This window comes from Rattus norvegicus, chromosome Y (genome assembly GCF_021556685.1).
Source record: "Rattus norvegicus strain SHRSP/BbbUtx chromosome Y, alternate assembly SHRSP_T2T, whole genome shotgun sequence".
Classification (NCBI taxonomy): domain Eukaryota; kingdom Metazoa; phylum Chordata; class Mammalia; order Rodentia; family Muridae; genus Rattus; species Rattus norvegicus.
The window spans coordinates 14,723,900-14,731,910 of record NC_141555.1 but is presented as its reverse complement, the minus strand read 5'-3'; positions in this window follow the sequence as shown (position 1 = coordinate 14,731,910).

Genomic DNA, 8,011 nt, shown 5'->3' with positions numbered 1-8,011 from the left:
CTTCTGCAAAAGAGAAACCAAAAGCTACAACTACTCCTCAGGTGAGTCCCACACTTTCTCCATCTGTCCAAAGGGCCTTGGAATTTTTCATAAATGATGAAAGAACTGTGGAAAGTTGCCAATCCTTACAAGGGCATGCTGGACATCCCATATTGTCCCAGATGCTCAAGTAACTCCTCCTTCTACCAAAAAGGCATGTTCACCGTCTGCCCTAGGGTTTCAGGGAATTTCTTCAGCCCCCTCTAGGGCTCCAGAAAGTGTTCTCCATGCTCAAAGTGATTTGTCATTTTGAAAATTAGACTTCAAAAATTCAAACTTTTGTATATTTCCAAAGGTCTGTGGGAAAGTCCTTATCAAAAAAAAATCATTTAGACCTTGTGCCATTAGCCCAAGTATATCAGCACAATTCCATGTCTTCTAAAGCATCTAAAAATCAATCTGGCTCTAGCACTCTTCCTGGGAAACATTTACTATCAGCCATAAAATCCCCAGGACCATCGGGATGTAAAAAGTGGTAACTAGAAACTTTACCATCTGCCCAAAAGATGTTCAGCAACTTCTCCAAGAGCTCGGTGAACCTAGAGAACAAAAGAACTAATGCCATCTTCCCAGGGTGTTTTGCCAGGAACCACATATTTTCTTTTATTTTATACCAAGACAAAAGGCCAGCTTCATTCTCCCCATCTCTGATCTCTTCATCCTATTTGTTCACCCTCCGAAATGGCTATTTATTCTGAAATAGAGGACAATTAGTAAACCATAGATATATGGAATGACTATCTGGAGGCAGTTGCTGTCAAGACAACACTTGTGACATCATAGAAGTCGCTAGGCCTCTCCAGGATACAAGAGATTTCTCAGGCAGGGCCTAATGATGATGTCACTGAGAACTTCCATATCCTATGTGCTGAACTGCTTTTTTTACATTGACAAGTTTCAAGAATGCCTTTTCCAGGAGAGTCTCTTGTGACACAGAGGAAACCTTTATGTACTCCATCTCTCTAAATCTAGAGACTTCTCTTTTCTTCATTAGTGGTTACATGCTCTGAATGGAGAAAATTAGTCAGGGGCTTGACATGGGTTGAAAAGATTTAGGAACATGGAGAGTAGGAGTTCTTCTAGATAATATGTATATTCCCAAGTTCATTCCTGTGACATACAATTTTCTTTTTCCCAACAGGCAGTTTTTCCCTATAGACCATTAATTTATTGAATATTGTATTACACAAATGTGATCATGTTCTAGTTTTCTTCTCTTGCTTAGTGCTGAAAAAAGTGATACCCAATTCTGTATTAGAACAAATATTACATAGTACACCTAAAACAAACAAATTACTCCCAAGGCCAGCGTAACTACATAAGTAAACAATTTGAATTTACAGAGATATGGTTAAATATTGTATTATTTATCTTTAAAATTACCCTCATAAGAATCTTTAGAAAAACAGAAATCTAAACATCTGTATAAAAATGTCATATCTGCTTTTAATGATCAGAATGCACATCTGTGATTGGCAATCCTTATTAAATCCTATCAGGAAGCTGAGGGTAAAACTGGGTCATAAATCAGTCATCAACAGTCCAGCCTTTTTGACAGGCACACCATTAGCCTGTGCCGCCATTGTTCTTGATCCCTGAGCTTAAAAGGTCGAAGCCTTTCCGAACTTCAAATTCTTCAATAAATTGTTTTTTACATCAGAATCAGTAGGGAAAATTCTTAGCCAGCTTCATGAACAATTTTATTTTTCCAAATGCTTTTTAAGGGTGGTGGTCATCGCTGACCATTCTACATTTCCTCGGGCAATGATGGAAGCACTGGTCTGCCCCAGAGGCAATTGCAAAAACACCTGGACAACTGTTATTGCAAATGCCAATGGCTCTTCACTCTGAGTGGTGGGAAGCTCCATGAGGATTTTCATGCACTTCTTAGATTAAGAAAAATATGAGTGCAATAACTGAGCAACACTCTGCATGAAGTCCTCATTGGGTTCATGACTTACCAAGGTCCAACGAGGCTGTGCTGAAATGTGGGCCATATTCCAGGAGTTCTAAAGCTATGTGCCACTCCTCCTTCACAGGCCTTGGCCAGACTCCATGTCAGAACCAAATTTGAACCATGCTTTTACCCTGGATAGAATTTCAAATACTATACTGAATAGGGAGAGTAGGCAGCCTTACATTTTCCTTGACATTAATGGAATTGCTTTATAATTCTTTCCATTTAGGTTGATGTTGGGTACAGACTTGATGTCCTTTGCTCTATTATGTTTCTGCATAGGACTGCTATCCTTGATCGCTCTCATGCTTTTAACATGAAGCGGGGTTGGAATATTTTTGCAAGTTTTTCAGAATCTAATGAGATTTTCATGTGATTTTTTTTTCTTTCAGTTTTATTATATAGTGGATCATAATGATGGATTTTCAGAAATTGAACCATTCCTGCCTCCCACTAGATAATAATTACACAGCATAACCTACAGAAGTGATCTCATATTCACATGCATTCTCTAATAGCGCCCCCAAAAAACAAAAACAAAAACATGCAAACCAAAAAACCATGCACCATACAGAACAAATTTAATACTCACATACTCACTCAAACATCCCAATTGAAAAAACAAAAACCAGAAAATATGCAAGCAAAACAAAAAACCTGCTCCCACAACATCAAAATTGCATGAACTAAATATCACTTCTCATTAATACCTTTAAGCATAAATGGCCTTTACTCAACAGTAAAAGGACACAGGCTAACACAATGGGTTTAAAAACAGGATCCATCCTTCTGTTGCACTCAAGAGACACAATCTAGCAACCGAGATAGACACAACTGAAGACTAAGGGGTTGAAAAAGGTTTTCCAAGCAAATGGACACACAAAAAAGATGGTGTAGCCATCCTTACATCCTGCAAATCAGTCTTTTAACCAAAAGTAATGAAAAGAGATGGGGAAGGACACTTCATATGCATCAGAAGAAAAATCCTCCAAAATAGCATCTCGATTCCGGATGTCTATATTCCAAAGACAAAAGCAGCAACATTGGTGAGAGAAATATTGCTGAAGCTTAAATATCACATCGAAACTCACATATTAATAGTGGAGAACATCAATCTCCCTCTCTCACAAAGGGCCGGCCATTGAGACAGAAACTAAAAAAAAAAAAAAATGATGTAACTAATACAGGGTTCAATTAAATTTACCTCACTGATATCTCCAGAATAGTTCACATGAACACAAAACAACACACTCTCTTTTCAGTACTTCATGGAACCTTATCCTACACTGACCATGTTCTCCCAATCTAAACAAGCCACAACAGATACAAAAAGACTGTGCTAACAATTGCATCTTCTCAGATCACCATGGATTAAAACTGAACTTCAAAAATAAGAAAAAGTGTATAAACTCATTGAAATTCAATAGCTCGCAACTGAAGAACCACCAGTTCAGACAAGACATGAAAAAGAAAAAAAAAAAAAGCATTCCTAGAATTAAATGAAAATGAAGGCACAGCTTCTCCAAACATAAGGGACATAAAGAAAGCAGTGCTAAGAGGAACATGCATATGCAAGACAGAGCACTTTCATAAATAAACCAGAGCCCGCCCCCCCACACTACAACTTCCAAGCACATACTAAATCTCTATAATAAAAAGAATCAAATACATATTAAAGGAGGAGACAGCAAGAAATGATCAGACTCGGGGTGAAATTGATCCATCAGAAACAAAGAGAATTCAAAGATCAACAAAAAGAAGAGCTGGTTCCTTGGGAAAATCAAACAGACAGACAAACCCTTAGACAGATAATGTAATAGGTTGAGAGACAGCATCCAAATAACAAAATTAGAAATGAACATGGAGCCGTATCAATGGACACTGATGAAGGTCACAGAATCGTTAGGTGTCACTTCAAAAACTTGCTGTCTCCAAAATTAGAAGCTCTGATCGAAGCAGATGATTGTGTACACTGATTACACTGACCACAGGTAAATACAGATTAGATAAACTATGTAAATAGCTCTACAACACCTAAAGAGACACAAACATTAATTAAGTTTCCCCACTGAAAGAGCCCGAGGGCCAGATTGTTTGAGTGCGGACTCCTACCAGATTTTCAAAGAATTCTCAGTCTACTCCAAAAAACAAAAACAGGAGGAAAATCGCCAAATTGATTCCATGACACCACTGTCGCCCTGACGCCTAAATCCCAAACGACTAAACAAAGAAAGAATTTCAGACCAATTTCCCTTACGAAAAATGGTGGAAAAAATACTAGGTAAAATGCTCTAAAATAATATCCAAGGGCACATCAAGACCGCCATTTAGTGCCATCATGTAGGCTTCCTCCTGAGGCTGCAGGAGTGGATCAATCTATGAAAACCGATCAAAGTGATCCACCATATAAGCAAACTGAACTGAAAAAAAAATATTCTACCCTCAGCATTTCCCATTAACATGCAAGATCCACTTGGACTTAAATTTGTGGAAGTTGCATATCATGCAATATATATATGTATATATATATATGTGTGTGTATACATATAAAAATATTATTATAATAAATTAATATATTAAAATGTTATATACTAACATTATGAAAATATAATTAATATTCATAGTGTATATTAACATAGTAAATTGTTATATATCAATATTATGCTAATATATAATAAATGTCAATATACAATATTAATATATTAAATTATATTGTTGTTATAATAAATAATAAATACAGATATATTGTATTAATATATCAAATTATTATATATTATTATCATGATATAATATAATTAATACTAATATATTATGTTAGTATATGAAATTATTATATAGTGATAATATTATACCTCTCTCACCCTCTTCTGCCTCTCTACCTATCCCAACCTTCAACCCTCCAGTATCAACTTTCCCCTCTGGATCCCTGTCATAGGCTCTAGCATTTACTGAACATTAAAAATGGACAGAAGGTTCATATGTGATCTCCTTAATCCATGATAGAGGTCTAGTCAGGGGAAACCTCTTTGAGGAAGCAGATAAATATCAGGATTCAAATAATATTTGCTGGGAGAAGATCAAATCCAAATAATTACTTTGCATATCTATCCAGTGGATTCTGATAAAATGGGGAATATTCTTCCTAAAAAAATAAGCTATAATACTCCTGGCCTTATATCTGAAAAGACCTCTGCCATACCTCAAGGACATGTGCTCCATAAGATTCCCAACTAATTTCTTTATAATGAGAAGGAAATAGAAATAACCCAGATGCCCCTCAACCAAAGAATGGCTACAGAAAATGTGATTCATTTACAATATGGAGTACTACGCAGTTATGAAAATAAGGGCATCGTGAAGATGCGGTGAAGTATATGGAATGAGAAAGTATTGTTCTGAATGAGGTAACTGAGACCCACAATAACATGAACATACTCACTTAAAAGAGGGTATAATCCATAAAGTACAGAATTCACACACTACGATCTATGGAAACAAAGAGGTTAAACATGACGAAAGACCTAAGAAAATGCTTGAGTTTCACTCAGAAGGAGGAACAAAATAATGAGAGGAGGCAGATGGAAGGAAAGGATTGGGTGGCTGAGGGGACGGGACGGGAAATATAGTTCCAGAATCATTTCTTGGGAGAGACGAGCAAGAGGGACAGAGGGCCAAGAGAATAAAGAGAAATCAGTGACTGTACAGGGTGGGTGCTATCTCTATGATTTGCCTGCAATCTGGGATGGGTGAGGCTACACCAGCATCCATGAGAGTGACTTTGGTTGAGACTCGTAGCAGTGGGGACACAGATACTGATATGGTCACTTTCCATAGCCACGGAGGACCTAAACCCAAATACACCCCCAAAATTTTGACCCAGAATTTGGCCCCTCTATAGGAAACACAGGACAGAGATGGAACAGAAATGAGGGAATGGCAAAAGGATACGTGGCCAGATGTGAGACTTATCCTATGGGCAGACGGCAAACACTGACATTATTAATGGTTCTTTCTTGTGTCTGCACACGGGAGGGTAGCGTTATTGTCCTCTGCAAGGCTCCACTGAGCAGCTGACTGACACAGAAGCAGAGGTGCACGGCCAAATAACAGATGGAACTCAGTGAGTCTCACTGAAGAGCTGAAGGAAGAACTGAGAGAGGCAGAGGAGCACAATGGTCCTCACGTGGGTTCACTAAATCCGTTGCCTGTGTGTGGATCCTGTTCTCCTACCCGGACTGCATTTTCAGGACCTGGTGGGAGACAATGAATCTAGTCCTGCAGAAATTTGATGTGTCAGGGGAAGGGGTGCACCTAGAGGGGTCCTCGACTCTCTCAGAGAAGAAAGGGAGAGGATAGAAGGAGGGACTGAAAATGGTGGAAGCCTGGAGGGGTGTGGTGACCTCGCAGCATTCAGAATATTACCTGCTGAATAGATACAACCGTTCTGGCAAGGAGGGGACCGGGGAAATTACATTAAAAGGATGGGGGTGTGACATCATTGGGGTAGGGCAAGACGTCATGGGGTGGTGCATGACATCATGGGGGCAGGGACATCACATCATGGGGGTGGGATTTGACATCATTGGGTGGGGCATGACATCATGAAGCTTAAGAGAAAATTGAGGAAACTATAAAAAAAAAAAACCCGAGAGACACAAACATGGCTGGGGTTTACCTATGCATGGTATCAGCTGTGAGACAAATCATATTCTATCTACAATCTACAAATGCAGAGATGACACAGGAAAGGAGAAGGCCCGTGAAGGGTAAAGGATCTACCTCTCTGAAAGGAAAACTGGAAAAGATTCTGTGGGTGAGTGAGGGAGACTAAGAACAGGAGCAGAGGGTCGGTGGGAAAGATGGAGGGACAGCACGGTGCAAAGAGAACCGGCCAGAATTAGGGGACATACGGGTTAATGCAGAAACTCAATGCACTGGTTAATGCATGGCATCTAGAGGGCGACCTTCCTGAGGATTTAATCTGATGAAGAATGCAGAGTCCGAACCTGCAATCCCTTGAAATCGAGCAAGCAAGATATCAGGGGTGTGGATGGGGCACTTTCAGTGGAGTCGGTTTCTGAGGAGGTCAAATGGAGATCCCTGAACAACAGACCGAGGCTGGGACGGAGATTAAAGAAGCTCAACCAAATGAGGCCTCCATCAATGTAAATGCACCGGAAAACCCCTTCCTGCTCTCCAAGGTTTGTGTAGTCCTTGTTCATCCTGATTAAAATATATGCACACAGCGCATTCCCGAATACATTCCAAAAGAGCTGTGACACTGAATTCCTTGAAGGAAACACTAACTCACTTGTAGGCAGACCAAGATTCTGCTGACCGACTGGTTCCTGGGTCCACTTCATCTTTTCACACCTGCTGTGCATCTGGACACTCTAACAGGCAGACATCAGAGATGTATGTGTGTCTGTGTGTGTTTCTGCACGTGTGTGTGTGTGTGCATGTGTGTGCATGTGTGGTGTGTGTGTGTGTGTGTGTGTGTGTGTGTATGTGTGTGTGTGTGTGTGTGATAGTCATGCATAAGCTAAACATCCTCACATAGACTGGATTTTTTTTTTTTGAAGGTTGATGGATCTTTCTCTTGTCCTAAGAAAAGACGTCTATGGTTCTGAACTCCTTGGGAAGCCGTGACAGGGTGAATGATTTTTATGTGTGAGGTAATTTGATTTCATGGATACAATATCCCTTGAAAAACAAGGCTCACCATTTACTTTCCTTAGTCAGTGATCACTCGAGGGCATTATTCTATTATTATTATTATTATTATTATTATTATTATTATTATCATTGTTATTATTCCAGGATTATTCCTTTATATTATTGTCTGCGTTGTTACACTGTGCTAAAGGTCACTAATGGGAGAAAGAAAGATTTTGGTTCACAGGGCTCCCATTGGACGGCCATGTTTTATTCTTGGAACTGAAAGTTTTATTTACATGCTCCAAAGAGCAAATACATTCAAGGACAGAAAGTTCCTGGGTCTTCTACATGAGAGAG